Source organism: Mobula hypostoma, chromosome 29 (genome assembly GCF_963921235.1).
Source record: "Mobula hypostoma chromosome 29, sMobHyp1.1, whole genome shotgun sequence".
Lineage (NCBI taxonomy): Eukaryota > Metazoa > Chordata > Chondrichthyes > Myliobatiformes > Myliobatidae > Mobula > Mobula hypostoma.
In genome coordinates, this window is record NC_086125.1 from 25,953,762 (window position 1) to 25,971,913 (window position 18,152).

Sequence of the window (18,152 nt, forward strand, 5' to 3'; positions counted from 1 at the left end):
CCATGATTGAATGGCAGAGCAGACTCGATGGGCTGAATGGCCTAATCCTGCTCCTGTCTTATGGTTAAGTATTTTAATTGGAAATTAAAAATAAACAAATATGCTCAGTACAGTGTCAGCTCCCCAGGGTAGTCGTTGTGTTTATGTTCTAAAGTTCTTCACATGGGGCATTGGCACAAGACTGGGAGGTGGGATGTTGTTTTTTTTTATATGGGGGTAAGTGGGCACACTATACAGTTTGTCTAAGTCCAGTATGGGCTGATGCAAGGAGGAGCAAAGACCTAATATGCCAGGAGAGAAACAAATACACATACCAACGAGAGAAAGCTCAAATTACCTGCCCTTATCATTTGCCATCCAGTAACCCAACAGTTTTCCACCGTGTCCATATCAAAGTGCCGGTCATCTGGGAAGCAAATTGGTGACACAAATAGTTCCTTAACCATGACAAGTGCTATGTCGTTATCTGGGATCTTCAACCCAAAGAGATCAAACATAAAGTATCTGTGCAAAATGACCTTGTGAAATCCATAAATAACCTGCCTGCCTTCTAACTGAAGTGTCCCAGCGACGATAACTAAACTTTCAAAGGGAGTCTCAGAACTTTTGGATAGAGCAAAATAAAAAATAACATGAGCACAAGAGATTCTGCAGATGCTGGAAATACAGAGTGACACACACCAATGACGGAGGTACTCAGCAGGTCAGGCAGCATCTATGGAGAGGAGTTGTGTTTGATCACCTACAACAACTGATGAGACCCAAAGCCAGGAAGCAGAACAAATCTGCAACACGAAAATAAATCTTTATTCAGTAAAACCGCAAAGCTCTACAAATCTCAGAAGCGCATCCAGAGCACGACTATTTAAATGGTTTATCAGAATCAGGTTTAATATCACTGGCATACGTGTGAAATTTGTTAACTTTGCGGCAGCAATACAATGCAATACATGATAATAGAGAGATAACTGAAAACTTTAACTAGAGTAGTTAAGCAGTGCAAATAAATAGAAATGAAAAATTGGAGAGGCTGGTGTTCATGGGTTCAATGTCCATTCAGAAATCAGATGGCAGAGGGGAAGAAGCTTTTCCTGAATTGTTGAGTGAGTGCCTTCAGGCTTCTGCACCTGCTTCCTGATGGTAGCAATGAGAAGAGGGCATGTCCTGGGTGGTGGGGGTCTTTAACAGTGGACGCTGCCCTTTTGAGGCAAGCACATTCAAGAGGTAGTTAGGAATGATGACCAGTCAAAGTCAGCTTGGGATTGATTGTCAGCCAACCAATAGGCATTGGTTGATTCAGCTTGCCGTAATGAGGAAAAGATAGTCGGTGTTTCGGGCCTAGACCATTTATTAGGAATCTTCACTGGAGGCCCTTCATCAGAACCCTTTGTCCTGATGAAGGGTCTTGGCCCAAAACATGGATTGTCTATTCCTCTTCCATAGATGCTGCTTGACCTGCTGAAGTCTTCCAGCAATTTGTGTATAAAAATAATGTAATTGGCTTGCAATGACACGAGGAACAAACCACAAGTAACGAAATAGGAAACTTGACTTTTGTACTACACTTGATCTTAGCCAAAAGGCCGAGAAGCGATAAACTTGACTTTCGTAATTCCTCGACCAGCATTTCGACACCCATTTACACTTCAAAGTTTAAAGTAAATTTATTACCAAAGCACATGCATGTTGCCAAACTGTATATAATCTTGAGGTTCATTTCCTTGCAGGCATTTCCAGGGGCAAAATAGAAATATACTAGAATGTTATGAAAAACTATAAATGAACAAAGATTGACAATAACCAATGTACAAGAATACAAACTGTGCAAGTACTGAGAACTTGAGTTGTAAAGTCCTTGAAAGTGAGTCTGTATGTTGTAGAATGTGTTTAGAGTTGAGGTGAGTGAAGTTATCCATGCTGGTTCAGGAATTTGATGGTTGTAGAGTAATAACTGTTCCTGAACCTAATACTTGGGAATGGCCTATCTTTCTAATGAAATGCTTTCCACATCCATCCAAGTTTGTAAGACAGATGAGAATAGGTCAGGAGCTTAAAAAAAATGGGAAAACCCATTCATCCATTGGGAGGGGGAACATGGCTGTGCAGGGGTGCTGGTGAAGGACAAGCAAGAGGATTAACACGTGGATCATAGATGGAGACATTTACCAGACATACAAAGAAAAGGATTAACAAGTCAAGCTCCCTTTCCATAGTGGAGGATGAGACACTGGAGCTGAACTAATGAGTTTTACATTGTAGTGGAGTACAAGATGAAAGGGTACAATATTTCAAAGGTTCAAAAGTTCAAAGTAAAGAAGTACACATCGGGATATACGACTTTAATATTCATCTCCTTGTGGCCATTCACAGTAATTACAATAGAATAGAATCAATGAAAAACACACACACCAAGATGGGCAAACAACCAATGTGCAAAAGACAAACTGTACAAATACAAAAAGAGAAAAATAATAATAAATAAATAAGCAATAAGTATTGAGAACATGAACTGTAGAGTCCTTGAAAGTGAGTCCATGGGTTGTGGAATCAGTTCAGTTTTGGGTTGGGGGAAGTAATCACTTCTGGTTCAGGAGCCTGATGGTTGAAGGGAAATAATTGTTCCTAAAACCTGGTGGTGTGGGACCCAAGGCTCCTGTACCTCCTGCCTGGTGGCAGCAGAGAGAAGAGAGTATGGTAACGATGGTGGGGGTCCTTGATGATGACTGCTGCTTTCTTGTGACAGTGCTCCTTGTAGATGTGTTCAATGGTGGGGAGGGCTTTTACTGTGATGGACTGGGCTGTATCCATTACTTCTTGTAGGTTTTTCCCATTCAAGGGCATAGGTGTTTTCATAGCAGACCATGATGCAAAAAGTCAGAAGACTTCTCCGTTGTGCATCACCTAGAGAGCTGGTGCAGGGATAAAAACTTGCTGCTTAATGTCACCAAAACCAAGGAGATGATTGTCAATTTCAGACGGTCTCAGCCTGAGCACACATCCCTCAGCATGAGCAACTCCACAGTGGAGAGAGTGGAAAACATCAAGTTCCTTGGGGTGCAGATCTCGGACAATCTCACCTGGTCCAGGAACACCACTGGGATTGTGAAACATGCCCAGCAGAGATTGCACTTTCTGAGGAAGCTTAAACAAGCATCACTCCCCACTAACATCTTAACTACATTCTACAGAGGCGTGGTTGAGAGTGTGCTGACCTTTTGCATCACAACCTGGTACCCCAGCTGCAGTGCTGTCGACAAAAAAGCCTTGCAGAGGTGGTTAGGGGAGCAGGGAAGGTTATTGGGGTCTCCCTACCTTCTATCCAAGACCTCTTTCAGAGTCGATGCCTCCAGAAGACACGGTACATCATTAAAGACCCCTCACACCCTCTCCATGAACTGTTTGTTCTTCTGCCATCAGGCAAATGTTACAGGAGCATCAAAACTGAAACCACAAGGCTACTAAACAGCTTCCTCCCACAGGCAGTCAGACTGCTAAATAGCTGCTCTACCTGACTCTGCTTTGGACAATTTTATCTTGCACTGGACACTTATAACTTGATTTTAACTGACATGTGGCTGTTGTGTTTTACTATTTATTGTTATGTTTATTATTTAGTGTTGCGTTTGTTATGTTATGATTGCACTGCTCCTGAGAAACGCTGTCTCATTCTGCCCTGCAGAGCTGATGTACGGTTAGAATGACAATAAAGTTTTTTGAATCTTGAATCTTGAATCTATAGAAGTTTGTGAAAGTTTTAGATCTTTGCAAACTTCTAAGAAAATAGAGGCACTGCCGTGTAATTTTATGTAAATTAGGTGCATTTGTTGCAGTGTAGTAATATACTGTGTAATGAGTTAGCAGTTGTAGTCTTCAATAGTATAATGAGTGAATGCACTAAAGGCACTGGTGTTTATTAACGCAGTGACTCTCAGACCATCTCCTCATTCATCATAACCAGTGAAGATAGAATCAATGAGTCACACAGTAATACAGCATAAATATTTCTGCCCAACCGGAAAAACTTACCACTTGTCATCTTTGAAGATCTATCCTGGGTCCAACACATTGATATGATTCAAAGAAGGTACACCAGTAGCTTCCTTATGCCAGTTGTGTGACTTACTTTCCTACCTATACGTATGGTACCTGCAAACTTAGCAATGAAGCCAATGCCTCAAAAAGGCAGCATCCAACACCCCTGACGTGCTCTCTTCTTATGCTACTAAAGAGAAGGTACTGAGGCATGAAGAGACGCATTCAATATTTTAGGAACAGATCTTTCCCCTCTAACAATTTTCTGAATGGACATTTAGCCAAATAGCTCAGGTCTCATCATGTATGAAGCACCAGCAGCATTATACTATTTACTTTGTAACTTCTGTTGTAAATAGATCTTATTATTTGTGTGTGAGTTATATGTACTGTGGTGTGCACCTTGGGCTGGAGGAACATTGTTTTGTTTTGCAGTATAGATGTGCAAGGTTGACTGACAAAAAGCTGAACCTGAACATGAAATCTCTCCTATTTTTGTTCTCTTTTTACACTACTTAATTTTAAAAAATATATATCTTATTGTAATTCACAGTATATTTTATCTATTGCACTGTACTGCTGCTGCAAAACAACAAATTTCATGGCATGTGTCAGTGATTTTGAACTTCATTCTGATGGTTTTCATCTGGAAGACCATAAGGTATAGGAGCAGAATTGGACCATTAAGTCTGCTCCATCATTCAATCATGGCTGTTTTATTTACTGTAATGCTTAACTCCCTTAACAATTAAGAACCAATCAATCTCTGTTTTAAATACACCCAAAGACTTTAAATACACCCACAGTGGTTGGTGAATCTGTGAAATTCATTGCCACAGAAGGCTGTGGAGGCCAAGTCCTTGGGTCTATATAAAGCAGAGGTTGATAGTTCTTGATTAGCAAGGGTAGGGAATAAACAGTTGATGTTTCAGGCCAAGATCCTTCGTCAAGATTGGAAAAGAAGGGGGCAGATTCACCTCCATAGATGCTGCCCATCTTAGAGTGTTCCTCCAGCACATGTGTTCTTTAAGATCAATATTTCAGACCCACGGTATTATTTTTTTAATGAATGAAAGATTTCATCTCCCCCTTGACCTCTGCCATTTCTTGGGGCTTCTGTACAATCCAACTGTATTCTAGGATGCTAAAGGTGCCAACCAGCTGCAGGTTTCGAGCTTTGGGATGGCACGGTAGCAGATTGGTTAGTGTAATGCCATCATAGCACCAACAACCCGGGTTGAGTGGTTAGTGTAATGTCATTACAGCACCAACAACCCGGGTTGAGTGGTTAGTGTAATGCCATTACAGCACCAACAACCCGGGTTGAGTGGTTAGTGTAATGCCATTACAGCACCAACAACCCAAGTTGAGTGGTTGGTGTAATGCTGTTACAGTGCCAACAACCCGGGTTCAATTTCTGCCACTATCTGTAAGGCATTTTATATTTGTATGTTCTCCCTGTGACCCCAGGCTTCCTGACTGCTCCAGTTCCCTTCCACATTCCAAAGACATACAGGTCAGTAGGTGAGTTGGTATCATGGGTGTACGTGGAGGGCATAGGCTTATTAGGCCAGAAGGATCAATACCATGCTGTACTGTTAACTATTTTTAAAAAAGTTGAGGATGATACCATGTGAGGAACTTCAATATGATAAGGAATAGGCAGAGGGGCCCAGTTAGACAGAGGACGCAATAGTAATGGAGATATTGACTAATCATGTTAGTCCGTCTCTGCCCATTAGTCTGCTACAAATCCACACAGGACCTGAATAAAACCAGCTGAGGAAACAGATACATGATGTTTTCAGTAGTAGGTTTCACGCATTCTTTGCAGAAAAGTGTGTTAGCTTTCCATTCAGGCTGTATAAACACTGATAGGAAAACAGGAGCTTGATGATGACAGTTTGCTCTTCCAGATTGCACAGTTAGTAGCAGTCAACAGGACTTTCACATTAGAGTGGTCATCTGTTAATGAATGATGATATCATGCAGATAGAATTAACGAGATAGTAATAATGACATCTCCTGGCGCTTACAGAAGTCCCAAGAATCAAAATGCAATGCGCTGTGGCCATAACCCACCATCTGTTGAGCATGGCACCACCACATAGATATTTCCAGTTTAACTGCAGTTGGACTTGCCATGGGAACTGTCCAAGACGCATCTCTCTGGTGAAGTTGCTTCTGTATCTCATTCTTGATACACCACATCCTGTGCAATTTTTCATAGATTTAATATCTTAACACTTGCACAATTGGGTCTTGTGATATTGTGCCTTTTTCAATCATGGCTGATCCTAATTTTTTTCCTCCTCCTCAACCCCTGCTCCCGGCCTTCTCCCTGTAACATTTGATGCCATATCCAATCAAGAACCTATCAATCTCTGCCTTAAATACACCCAACGACCTGGCTTCCACAGCTGCACATGGCCACAAATTCACCACCCTCAGGCTAAAGAAATTTCTCCGCATCTCTGATTTGAAAGGGCGCCCCTCAATCCTGAGGCTGTGCCCCCTTGTCCTAGATTCTCCCACCATGGGAAACATCATTTCCATATCTATGCCTTCTAGGCCTTTCAACATTCGAAATGTTTCAATGAGATACCACCCCCACTACCAAACTTCTGAATTCCAGCCAGACCCAGAGCCATCAAACATTCATGTGATAATCTTTTCATTCCTGGAATCATCCTTGTGAACCTCCTCTGGACCCTGTCCAATGCCAACATATATTTTCTAAGATGAGGGGCCCAAAACTGTTCACAATACTCAAGGTGAGGCCTCATCAGTGCTTATGAAGCCTCAACATCACATCCTTGCTCTTGTATTGTAGGCCTCTTGAAATAAATGCTAACATAGCATTTGCCTTCCTCACCACAGACTCAAACTGCGAGTTAACCTTCAGGGTATTGTGCACAAGGACTCCCAAGTCCCTCTACATCTCAGATTCCTGGATTTTCTCCCCATTTAGAAAATAGTCCGCACATTTATTTCTACTACCAAAGTTCATGATCATGCATTTTCTAAAATTGTATTTCATTTGCCCCTTTTTGCCCATTCTCTTAATCTGTCTAAGTCCTTCTGCATCCTACCTGTTTCCTCAATACTACCTGCCCCTCCATCAATCTTTATATCATCTGCAAATTTGGCAACAAAGCCTTCTATTCCATCATCTAAATCATTTATACACAACATAAAAAGAAGTGGTCCCAACATCAACCCCTGTGGAAAACCACTAGTCACTGGCAACCAACCAGAAAAGAATTCTTTTATTCCCACTCACTGCCTCCTACCATTCAGCCAATGCCCTAATCATGTTAGTAACTTTCCTGTAATGCTATGGGCTCTTAACTTGGTCAAAGGCCTTCTGAAAATCCAAATATACAACATCTACTACATCCCCTTTATCTATCCTACTTGTAATCTCCTCAAAAAATTCCAACAAGTTCGTCAGGCAGGATTTTCCCTGAAGGAAACCATGCTGACTTTGTACTAAGTTGTCCTGTGTCACCAAGTACTCCATCATCTTGTCCTTAACAATTGATTCTAACATCTTTCCAACCACTGACATCAGGCTAACTGGTCTATAATTTTGTTTCTGCTGCCTTCCTCCTTTCTTAAAGAGTGGATTAGATAACCTTAGGTTGTGTACAGGATTTCTACAACTAGTGTCAAGTACTCCACAGATAGGAAGGAAATGTTTGTGTGCATGTGTATATGGAGTTGTGACGGGTGGAAGAATACAGACATTAGAGGTATCTGCAATTCCAAAATCTGTGAACATTCATATTAAATTAAATTAATTCAGGTTCAGCTTTGATGCTTAGCACTTGTGAAATGAAAGTCAAAGTAATTTGTGATCTAAGTACATATTTGTCACTATATACTACCTTGAAATACATTTTCTTACAGGCATTTAGAGGGAAATAAAGAAAACAAGAGGTAAACAAAGCTTAAATAACTGGTGTGCAAAAGACAAATTGTGCAAATAAATAACTAATAATACTGGGAACGTGTGTTGTAGAGTCCTTTAAAGTGAGTCTGTAGGTTGTGGAATCATTTCATTGTTGAGAGGGGTGAAGTTATCTATGTAGGTTCAGAAGCCTAATGGTTGAAGGGTAATAACTGTTTCTGAATCTGGTGCCATGGGACCTAAAGAAATGGGACAAGGATAGTCTTTAGACAGAAATATCATGATCCAATGCATATTCATTCTACTGAGAAAATCAGTGTGAAAGAATTTTCATAAAAATGCCCTCCTTTCAATCTCAAAGCAAACCAGATTGGAAGAATACAAGAGTTTTAATCCAATTTCATCCTTTTAAGAGGGAGAGATGGGAGTAGGTGGTTTACTGGAACACATAATCTAGCCCTTCTGATAAATAAGGAACTTGACACCAAAGGAATATTTATTTTCGTTGCATGCTACAAAGTAATGCTCCATCATGAACACTGGCCTCCCACCATCGAAGACATCTTCAAAGGCGATGCTTCAAGAATGCCGCATCCTTCATTAAGGACTCCCACCACACAGGATATGCCCACTTCTCATTGTTACTAGGTACAGGAACCTAAAGACACACTCAAAGTTTTAGGAACAGCTTCTTCCACTCCGCTTTCTGAAATCAGATTTTTGAACAGAAAATGAACCCACCTCACTATTTTTTGCCCTTTTTAAAGGTCAAAGTTCAAAAATTCAAAGTAACTTTATTATCAAAGTACATATATGTCACTTTGTACAACCCTGAGATTAATTTTCTTGCAGGAATACTCAGTAAATTTATAATAGAACAATAACTTCAATAGAATCACTGAGAGACAGCACCAATCTGGGCTTTCAACCAGTGTGCAAAAGACAAACTGTAAATGCAAAAAGAAAGAAACAATAATAATAAGCAATAAGTATTGAGAACACAAGATGAAGAATCCTTGAAAGTGAGTCCATATTCAAAAGAAAAGCAAATTAAACATAAATTATACACAATTTTTACAAGAAAGAACACAGAACAAAAATATAGTCCAATGTAGTGCAAAGTGGTCATAGGGTTGCCATACTGAGGAACTTGAAACCAAAGGAATACTTGGTTAGTAATTATTGTTATTTAGTAGTGATTATTGTTATGCTGTTTGGTTCAGGAACTGAGTGGTCAACATAGAACATAACAGCACAGTACAATACAGGCCCTCTGGCCCACGATGTTGTGCCAACCTTCTAACCTACTCCAAGATCAATCTAACCTTCCCTCAAATATAGCCCTCCATTTTTCTATGATCCATGTGCCCATCTAGGATAGAACATTACAGTAGCAATAAATACCAAAAACACAGTGAAGAGACCCTGAAAGCGAGCCCATAGGATGTGGGAATGTCTCAATGATGAGGCCAGTGAAGCCAAGCAAAGCCATCCCCTTTCATTCAAGAGCCAGATTGTTAAGGGGTAATAATTGTTCCTGAACCTGGTGGTGAGAGTCCTGAGGCTCCTGTACCTGCTTTCTGATGGCAGCAGTGAGAAGAGAGCATGATCTGGGTGGTGAGGATCCTGATGGATGCTGCTTTCCTGCAACAATACCTTGTGTAGATATGCTCAATGGTGGGGAGGGCTTTACCCATGATGGACTGGGCAGTATCCACTACTTTTTGTAGGACTTTCCGTTGAAGGGCACCAGTGTTTCCATACCAGGCTGTGATGCAACCCGTCAACATACTCTCACATCTATAGAAGTTTGTCAAAGTTTTAGATGTCACGTCAAATCTACGCAAACTCCTAAGGAAGTTGAGGCACTGTCATGTTTCCTTCATAACCAGGACAGGTCCTCTGAAATAATAACACAGTAGAATTTGAAGTTGCTGACTCTCTCTACCTCTGATCCTTTAAGACCTGCTCATGGACCTCTAGTTTCCTCCTCCTGAAGTCAATAATCAGCCCTTCGGTCTTGCTGATATTGAGTAAGAGGTTGTTGTCATGTACCACTCAGCCAGATTTTCAACCCCCTCCTATATGCTGATTCACCGCCACTTTTGATTTGGCCTACGACAGTAGCACTGTCAGCAAACTTGAACATGGCATTGGAGATGCGCTCAGCCTCACAGTCATTAGTGTAAAGTGAGTAAAGCAGGGGGACATTCCTTATCTTAGTGTAACAGTGGTCTAGTGTGTTAGGACCTCTGGTGCTACTGGTTAAATACTGACGCTAATTGGGCAGGATCTGTTTTTACACTACTTGTTTAATTTTAAAAACATTTTTATTCTAATTTACAGTATATTTTATGTTTGCACTGTACTGCTGCCACAAAACAACAAATTTCACAACATATGCCAGTGATAATAAACCTGATTGTGATGGTATATCTTGCATTCCAAAAATAGCAGCCATTTCTACTGTACGGAGTATACCTTCATGACAATTTCTAAATGTGTACTCTGAAATAAGAACTCCTACTTACCAAGACAACAATCAAATGGATACCACATAAATACACAAAGTAATTTCATTTTCTTTCCCCACATTATTTAAAAAGAATATGTACAACTGTATGTTACACCATCATCTTCAGAGTCTTTGATATTGAATAAGTAGGTTACAACTACTCACATTATGACATGACATTAGGTCATTGCTTTGCCAGTAGAATAGTGACACAATTAGTTTCTCTTCAATTGGTTTATTGCTCAATTTTGTGAATGAGGGATTTTTATTTAAAAAGTAACTGGTCTTCATAATGTATCAATCCCAAAATTAGGATCAGACTTGAGGCAGTCAAATTTTAAAGAATCTTTATGGGGAAAAAGAACTTGTATTGTTACAATACACATTATTAAAGAGGTGTTTGAATTTCACTCAGTGTCAGCTACTAATTATTCTGATGCCAGAAGCAGAAGATGAAGAACCGATAACGAACTGTAGTCAAGGACAAATAACGTACGTCAGTGATTACAAACCTGATTCTGATTCAAAACATCCTGTCTTTAGAGCGAGGTTCAAGCAAAGGTTTCACCCACTCTCTACTTTCTCCCATCTTTCCCCCTCCCTAGCTTCATCTGCTCATAATCACCAATCAGCTCCTGGTTCACCTCTCACTCTCACCTCTTCTCACAGGGCATCTTCCCTCTACGTTCTTAATCCTGATGCAAGGCCTCAACCTCAAAAGTCCAGCATCCCTTTACCTTCACGGTTGCCCTGGAAGATTTTCTGCTTCAGATTCCCACTTCTTCAATCTCTTATGTCTCCAAAGGTTTTAACTTTCTTTTGGGTGGATGCAAAAGACCCTTTGACAATTTAAAGAAAAGCAGAAGTCTCATGTCAACACACAATCCAGCTGCGCCCCTTCCTATTGTAGGGTTGATATCTCTTTGAATCCTGTCACACTAATTTCTGCACACATGTTAGATGGGCAGCATAAATGCGCCGAAGAACCCGTTTCACTGGTATATTTCACTCAGCATGTTAGAAACATCTTTCCCCTTCCACAGGGATCGCTCTCTACGCGACTCCCTTGTCCACTCATTCTGCTGGCAGGGATAAATGCCGGGTGAGAGACAAGTGCTACACCAGCCTCTACACCTCTGCCCTCAACACCATTCAGGATTCCAAAGTCCTTCCAGGTCAGGTGACATTTTCCCTGCGAGTTTGTCAGGGTTGTCTACTGCATCCCCTGCAGACTCTTCTACAACAATGAGACCCAATGTAGATTGGGGGACTGCTTTATCAGGCATCTACACTCCATTCGCAACAAAATGTGGCAACCATTTTAATTACACTGTACTTCCTATTCCAGCATGTTGGTCCACAGCCACCTCCACTACCATGAAGAAGTCACTCTCAAGTTGAAGGAGCAACACCTCATATTCCATCTGGGTAGCTTCCAATCTGATGGCATGAACACCATCTGGTAATTCCCCCCTCCTCATTTGCTGTTCCTCATTCTGCTCACCCCCTCACCTCCTGGCACCCTTCCTTCTTCCCTTTCTCCCATGGTCCATGGTGCTCTCTTATCAGTTTCCTTCTTCTTCAGCCCTTTATCCCCTTCCACTTATCACCTCCCAGCTGGGCTTCACCTATCACCTGTTATTTTTACTCTTTCCCCTTCCCCTACATTCTTATTCTGGCTTTTTTTCCCTTCCCTTTCTAGTCCCAATGAAACGTCGTCTGTTTATTCCCCTCCAAAGATGCTGCCTGACCTGCTGAGACTCTCCAGAACCGTGTGCATGTTGCTCTGGATTTCAAACATCTGCAGAATTTCTTGTATTATGTTAAAAGCATATTTGGTATACAGTGCCTATAAAAAATATTCACCACCCTTGGAAATTTTCATCCTTTATTGTTTTGAAACATTGAATCACAGTGGGTTTAACTTGGCTTTTTTGACACTGGTCAACAGCATAAGACTTTTGTGTAAAAGTACCAAAAGATCTCTACAAAGTGATCTAAAGTATTCACAAATATAAAACACATAACGACACTGGACAATAAAGATTTTGCTTCCTGAATACTTTTGGGAGTATTTTATGGATTTTGGGCTGCTGATCATGAAAATCACCTTGAAATTTCCCTAACACGTGCCATTTTCTGAAATCATCTATATTTGTTATTTCAATTCATAATTCAAGTCAATTAAAATGTTGCCTACAATCTAAGCTGGAAAGTTTCCTATCTTGTCCAGGTGTGCTTGGGCACGCTTAGGTGGCGTGGCTGCTGCATGGCAGGACAGGTTTTAGTAATAATTACTGGGTTCAGGACTGTAAGGATGGAATTTGCTATCACCAGGCACAAAAATTACTATGAAGTATTTTGATTTTTGAGACAGATGCTTCCCAGAATAACTGATGCCAAGATTATTTTTGTTGGTCCACAAATCAAACAGGTCATCAATGACAGGTAATTTGAAGAATTTCTAGTGGGACCGGAGAAAATCACATGGAAGGCTTTCAAGGAAGTTGTTGAAATTTTTCTCGGTATCTACAGAGCATCAAACTACATGCAGCTGGTTGAAAGCATGCTTCAAGCATATAAAACCATGAAATGCAACATGTCACTAAAGATTCATTTTCTGCATTCCCATTTAGACTTCTTCCCTGCAAATCTTGGTGCTGTTAGTGACGAACATGGTGAAAGGTTTCACCAGGACATTGCGGTCATGGAGAAAAGATACCAGGGCAACTGGAATCCATCAAGGCTGGCAAATTATTGTTGGACACTTAAGCAAGAAGCCTCAGACATTGAGTACAAATGAAAATCATTAACAAAATATTTTTAACTTAGTTGCAAAGCATCAGCACCATTATGCAATTAAACACATTATATTCAATAAAAGTTAATTTGTTGTTTCTCCAAATTCGTACGTGATACAAGTAGTCTGAAGCTATATTTGTGTTCATCTTCAAGCAGCCTATCATAAACAAAAAAAAGTTCTGAGGAAGCAACACTTTTGAAAAAATTTGTTGTCCGGTATAATTGATTGCACAAGTATTCACCCCCTTCAAGTCAGTATTTAGTAGATGCACCTTTGGTAGCAATTACAGTCTTAAATTTAGTGTGGATAGGTGAGTGAACAGCCCTTTTCAAGTGCAGTCACAAATTGTCAGTTGAATTGAGATCTGGACTCTGACTTGGCCACTCCAGGATATTAACTTAGTTGTTTTAAAGCTATTCTTGCACAGTTTTGACTTTATGCTTGTGGTCATGGTCTCGCTGGAAAATAAATCTCCGAAGTTGCGGTTCTCTTGCAGACTGTATCAGGCTTTCCTCCAGGATTTCGCTGTATTTTGCTGCATTCATTTCCCCCTCTATCTTCACAAGCCTTCCAGGGCCTGCTGCAGTGAAGCATCCCCCACAGCATGATTTAGAATTTAGAATTTATTTAAATCTTGCATCCATCCCACAACGTGAAGGACTAAAAATCTTTGTGTTATGACTCCGTTGTAATGTGCAGACATGTGAATTTAAAATTCTAATGGGTTGTAGAAAGAAGCTGTCCCATAGCCTGGCTTTAATGCTGTGGTAGCGTTTGCCAGATGGAAGCAGTTGAAACAGTTTATGATTGGGGTAACTGGTGTCCCCAGTGATCTTCTAGGCCTTCTTTCTACATGTGCTGCTATAAATGTCCTCAATGGTGGCAAGTTCACATCCACAGATGTACTGGGGTCTCTATACCACTCTCTACAGTGCCCAGTGATCAAGGTTGGTGCAGTTCCCATACCAGCCGGTGATACAGCCAGTCACTATGCTCTCAATGGTGCCTCTGTAGAAGGCCTTGAGGATTTTTGGGCACCACCATGCTTTACAGTAGGGATGGTGTGTTTTTGATGTTTAGTCTGATGGCCAAAGAGCTCAATTTTGGTTTCATCAGACCTTAAAACCTTCTTCCAGCTGACTTCAGTATCTCTCACATACTTTCTGGGAAACTCTAGCCGAGATTTCATGAGATTTTTTCCCCCCAACAGTGGCTTTCTCTTTGCCACTCTCTAATTGTTGTTCGTCCATCGCGTCAACGAAGACCTCAACACCATTATGATGATGATGGTATCGAGACTAGCGCATGATTTGGATTTAAGTGAGGGAGAGTTGCGCAGCATCAGCCTCACTCTCTCTTCCCAATTCCCATCTGGATCCAGTGGCAAGACAAGAATCGAGATGGCTGGAGATGGGACTAGGAGCCATGGATGACCAGGACATCTTCTGTGTCTTGTTCTGCTCTACACGTTCAACAACGCTTGCAGAGACTACCTTCTTGACTGTTGGACCTTCCATTGGTCTCGTCCACTCAATCCGCCGGAGTCTGGCTTCACATGCTGGGATAGACAACTCCCTATCTCACCAAGGGTTTGAGACCCGTCGGCTACCCTCACCTGGCTTAGCCGGCTTGTTGAAGCTGTTGCCCGGGGTGTGGCCGCTGTCGCATGCAAACAGCTACGGGGAGCCACAGGTGAGAGCTGAGTGCCAGGTAGGGACCAAAGGTGGGCTAACCACCTTGAAAAGGACGCGACATGTTCCTCCACCAAAGGTGCTACCCCTCCCTGACACCCCATACACTCTAATAAAGCAGCGACTGAAGCACCTGGGCATCAGTTGTATACGTAGCATCTCCCATCTCACACTGAAGCTTGCAACTCCTCCTGAGATGTCACAGCTTCTTGGTGGCCTCCCTCACTAGTTCCTTTCTTGCACAGTTTCTCAGTTGAGGACAGATCTACAATTGTGCCATATTTTTTCCATTTCCTGATGATTGACCTAACTGTACTCCAAGGAATATTCAGTGACTTGGAAATTTTCTTGTATCCATCTCCTGACATGTGCTTTTCAATACCAGAGTTGCTTGGAGTGTTCCTTTGTCTTCATGGTGTAGTTTTTGCCAGGATACTGACTCACCTGCAGTTGGACCTTCAAAATACAGGTATATTTTTATTACAATTAACTGAAACAGCTTGACTACACACAGGTCTCCAAAAACAGAACTCCATTTAAGTAATTACGTGACTTCTAAAACCAATGGGCTGCACCAGTGATGATTTGGTATGTCATATTAAAGGGTGTTATGCAATCAATTATTTTGTTTTATATTTGCAATTAATTTAGATCACTTTATAGAGATCTACTTTCAGTTTGACATGAAAGAGTCTTTTTCTGTTGATCAGTGTCAAGTAAACCAAATTAAATCCACTGTGATTCAATGTTGCAAAACACAAAAAAAACATGAAAACTTCCAGGGGAGGTGAATACTTTTTATAGGCACTGTACATGCTAGATTTGAGGCTTAAACGCAAAATGTTACATGGGAAAATCTAGTAAGTAGGTTAATGCAATCATGAAACCCCTGTGGCTGTACCCCTTGACAATAAGTACTCCTGTTTGAGTACTGTTGGGGGAGATGGCCTACCTGGGGGAAGCATCAGTGGTTGCGTCTCTGGCACAGAGTCTGGCCCTCTGGCTCAGAAGGGTAGGGAAAGGAAGAGGATGGCAGCAGTGATAGGAGACTCTATAGTTAGGGGGTCAGACAGGCGATTCTGTGGATGCAGGAAAGAAATACGGATGGTAGTTTGCCTTCCAGGTGCCAGGGTATGGGATGCTTCTGATCGCGTCCACGATATCTTGAAGTGGGAAGGAGAACAGCCAGAGGTCATGGTACATATTGGTACCAACGACATCGGCAGGAAAAGGGAGGAGGTCCTGAAAACAGACTACAGGGAGTTAGGAAGGAAGTTGAGAAGCAGGACCACAAAGGTAGTCATCTCGGGATTACTGTCTGTGCCACGTGACAGTGAGTATAGGAATAGAATGAGGTGGAGGATAAATGCGTGGCTGAGGGATTGGAGCAGGGGGCAGGGATTCAGATTTCTGGATCATTGGGACCTCTTTTGGGGTAGGTGTAACCTATACAAAAATGACGGGTTACACTTGAATCCCAGGGGGACCAATATCCTGGCGGGGAGGTTTGCTATTGGAGAGAGTTTAAACTAGAACTGCTGGGGGGTGGGAACTGAACCGATGTGATAGAAGAAAGGGAGTTTGGCTGACAAATAGAGAAAGCTTGGAGACAGTACAAAAAAGATAGGCAGGTGATAGAGAAGGGATGCACTCAGACCGATGGTTTGAGATGTGTCTATTTTAATGCGAGGAGTATTATGAATAAAGCGGATGAGCTTAGCGCATGGATCAGTACTTGGAGCTATGATGTTGTGGCCATTAGGGAGACTTGGATGGTGCAGGGGCAAGAACGGATACTTCAAGTGCCAGGCTTTAGATATTTCAGAAAGGACAGGGAGGGAGGCAAAAGAGGTGGGGGCATGGCACTGTTGATCAGGGATAGTGTAGAAAAGGAGGAAGTCATGGAGGGGTTGTCTACGGAGTCTCTGTGGGTAGAAGTTAGGAATAGGAAGGGGTCAATAACTCTACTGGGTGTTTTTTATAGACTGCCCAATAGTAACAGGGACATCGAGGAACACAAAGGGAGACAGACTCTGCAAAGGTGTAATAATAACAGGATTGTTGTGGTGGGAGATTTTAATTTCCCAAATATTGATTGGCATCTCCCTAGAGTGAGGGGTTTAGATGGGGTGGAGTCTGTTAGGTGTGTTCAGGAAGGTTTGTTGACACAATATGTAGATAAGCCTACAAGAGGACAGGCTGTACTTGATCTGGTATTGGGAAATGAACCTGGTCGGGTAAACAGGAGGAATTCTGCAGATGCTGGAAATTCAAGCAACACAAATCAAAGTTGCTGGTGAACGCAGCAGGCCAGGCAGCATCTCTAGGAAGAGGTACAGTCGAACGTTTCGGGCCGAGACCCTGGTCAGGTGTCAGGTCTCTCAGTGGGAGAGCACTTTGGAGATAGTGGTCACAATTCTATCTCCTTTACCATAGCATCGGAGAGGGATAAGAACAAACGAGTTAGGGAAATGTTTAATTGGAGTAAGGGGAAATATGAGGCTATCAGGCAGGAACTTGGAAGCATAAATTGGAAACAGATGTTCTCAGGGAAAAGTATGGAAGAAATATGGCAAATGTTCAGGGGATATTTGCGTGGAGTTCTGCATAGGTACGTTCCAATGAGATAGGGAAAGGATGGTAGGGTGCAGGAACTGTGGTATACAAAGACTATTGTAAATCTAGTCAAGAAGAAAGGTTACAAAAGGTTCAAAAAACTAGGTAATGTTAGGGGATCTAGAAGATTATAAGGCTAGCAGGAAGGAGTTTAAGAATGAAACTAGGAGAGCCCAGAAGGGGCCATGAGAAGGCATTGGTGAGCAGGATTAAGGAAAACCCCAAGGCATTCTATAAGTATGTGAAGAGCAAGAGGATAAGACGTGAGAGAATAAGACCAATCAAGTGGAAAAATGTGTATGGAACCGGAGGAGATCAGAGGTACTTAATGAACACTTTGCTTCAGTATTCACTACGGAAAAGGATCTTAGTGATTGTAAGGATGACTTGCAGCAGACTGAAAAGCTTGAGCATGTGGATATTAAGGAAGAGGACGTGCTGTAGCTTTTGGAAAGTATCAAGTTGGATAAGTCACGGGGACCTCATGGGATGTATCCCAGGCTACTATGGGAAGTGAGGGAGATTGCTGAGCCTCTGGCGATGATCTTTGCATAATAAATGAGGACAGGAGAGGTTCTGGAA

General features: G+C 41.8%; 1 non-coding gene across 1 annotated transcript; it reads right to left on the reverse strand.

Moving 5' to 3' along the window:
• Positions 1–1,397: 1,397 nt before the first annotated feature.
• Positions 1,398–1,595, reverse strand: LOC134339513 (U2 spliceosomal RNA). The gene has a single exon (XR_010016419.1). It is a non-coding gene; the product is annotated as a U2 spliceosomal RNA (small nuclear RNA).
• Between the last annotated feature and the right edge of the window lie 16,557 nt (positions 1,596–18,152).